Source organism: Spermophilus citellus, assembly GCF_964194105.1.
Source record: "Spermophilus citellus genome assembly, chromosome: 15".
NCBI classification, from domain to species: domain Eukaryota; kingdom Metazoa; phylum Chordata; class Mammalia; order Rodentia; family Sciuridae; genus Spermophilus; species Spermophilus citellus.
The window spans coordinates 94,262,275-94,264,774 of NC_138195.1; the positions used below are offsets into that span (position 1 = coordinate 94,262,275).

General features: G+C 52.2%; 1 long non-coding RNA gene across 1 annotated transcript in view; it reads right to left on the reverse strand.

Moving 5' to 3' along the window:
- The window catches only part of LOC308633923, a 25,192-nt gene that overhangs the window by 16,198 nt on the left and 6,494 nt on the right, over positions 1-2,500 (reverse strand). The window lies entirely within an intron of this gene.

A 2,500-nucleotide genomic window follows, 5' to 3' on the forward strand; every position in this document is an offset into this window, starting at 1 on the left:
GAGCAGAGAGGCCAACCCCAGGGCGCTCAGGAGACGGGTAGGCGGTGCCATCTCCCCATGAGCAGGACAACGCCTGCCGCTCCCTGGGGTCTCTGGTCCTCACACTGGTTTCCAGGAAAAATGTCACCCCACTTGAAGCACAGGACACAGAATCTACACCACCTCCTCAGGACAGAAGAGGTGGAGCACAGGGCCCACCTGACCCCACACACAGCCCTCCCTCCACTACTCCAGAGCCCCGTGCCAGCCCATAAACCCTGCGGGACGGGCACGGGAGCCCACACTCACGGGGCTGGCACCTTTGCTGTGCAAGCTGAAAGTCAACCAGTATTCTTTTATTATGTGAACAGAATACTTTACTTGTGTGTGTGTGTGTGGCAGAGGGGGAATAGAAGGGAGAGGCAAGGAGGGCGCGAGGGGAAGAGAGACGGGAGGTGGAGTGAGTGTATGGGTGTGTGTGTGCGTGAGAGGAGACGCAGGCAGCAGCAGTCAGTAAGGGCACCTATCAGCCACACCTTCATCACCAACAGTGGGAGGAAGTGTGCAACCCAGAGCAAAGTGGACAAGAATGCAGTAGAGGTGGGGCCAGGAGGAGGAGGCCCAGCCAGGGGGACGTTCTCCATGGCAGCCCGGCTCTGCTCCCAGCCCTGCACCCTCAACACTGCCCTGTTCCTCTGGGGCTGATTTTACACCTGGCACTGCCCCCAGAGGCTTGGCTCTGGGTTGCACACATCCTCCCAGGGATAGGGACCACATGAGTGCCGTGTCCTGGTCTCCTTCCATGACACTCACCAGTTTGGCAACAATGGTGCCTGTCTAAGACCAGGCCACAGAGTCTGGCTGTGAATCTTTATGTGAGCCCTTGCTGCCATTGGCTTGAACATCAACTCCAACCTCGTCTGCGACTTGGGTTAGCAGGTGGAACCCCCTTGTGGGGTGCTCCGGGGTCACGGGAAGAGCTCAGATGGGGTGCAGCATGCCATCAGCACCCAGCACATGAGAGTTGGCAAGCTCTTGAGGTGCAGCAGCGGCCATCTTATCCTAGCTGGTGCTCGGTCTCCGGGTCTGTGGAATGGGTGCCTGGGTAATGCTGCATGCATTTCATGGGGATGGGGACTGTGCACACAAAGAGCTGCCACCTATTAGCAGCTCAGTTTGCGTTGTCTCTGAGCAACAGGTCTGTGATCCTACATCCTGAGGAGCACTGCCAACTGCAGGCCCAGCACAGACATCAGCGGATTTGTGGAAAAGGGATTTCTCGTACTAACTGCACGGATCCACACTGGTGCATACCGACTCTCCTGCCCACTTGAAGGAAAAGTAAAACACCAGTTGAGCTTTGCTTGGAGCAAAGGAGCATCCAATCGGCCAGCGTTGGATGCAGGCTGTCGGGCCACCTCTTAGGATTCTGGACAGGCATCTCTGCGCTCCCTCCTGTCAGCAGGACCAATCAGTCTGCCTCACATCATTTTCTAAAGTTCTCAGATTTGCAGGCTCCAAAAGTGTCATTACGTCTGGAATGGAATGCTGCCTCCTCCACCAGCAATGTAATAAAACCTTCGAGTCTGAGAAAAAGTCAGGAAAGTTCAAATGTCAACCAGGTTAACATTAAAATTGTTAGAAAACAGGAACCGTAATTTGGGGATTGAAAAGGAGGCAGAATTCATGTCGTAAGTGCAAGTGATCTGGAAATAGATGTTTATCTTGGCCATTTTCAGGGAAGTGACATCATATCGTGCGCCTACAGGGATATTAGTCCTGCATTTTTCAATCCAGATTTTGGCACTAAAGTTGGCAAAATTAGACCATTCTGCTAAACTGATCTTCGGGGCGTCCACCTCCCAGCACATTACAACACACCTATGGCACGGCTCGAGAACAATGGCTGAAAAATGGGCCATAAAACAGGAACGGCCTGCTTCATGTAAAGTGGGTTTTATAGTGCAGGTGTACCTGCGTTTATCGGTACTGTAAAGCAGCAAGATTGTGCTGCCATAAAGCATAACATTTGTTTAAAAAAAAAAGAGGAGAAAAAGAAAAACATATCCCTCCATTAATTAAAAAAATGCAATCACAAAGAATTGTTAAGCCAATTGAGCACTTTATAGAAACATTGACCATTTTAGCATCTGACATCATAGACACTTGGTCAGAAGCCTTATAAGCCACAGGAAACAGAAAGGCGATTTGAGGGGAAAGAAGAAAAGAGGGGAAAAAATCTTTGTTGAATCGAAAAGCAGTTTCCACACCCAACTCAGGAAAACCCAGGTATCTAGGTCCCTGGAGCCCGTGACTGTGGCTGTGAGGCCCCCATGTGGGGGGCAGGGCTGGCCCGAGTCGGTGTGAACGGGGAACTCGGAGTAGGAAGTCTTGGAGATTTTATTGCCGGCTTCCTTTCGGGAAGATGGCATTGTTTCTGCGACAATGACCAGGGAAAGGGTGAGTGAGGTGGCCGGCAGGGCCCTTCAAAGTGGCTGCTGGTGGCAGCAGTGCCTGCCTG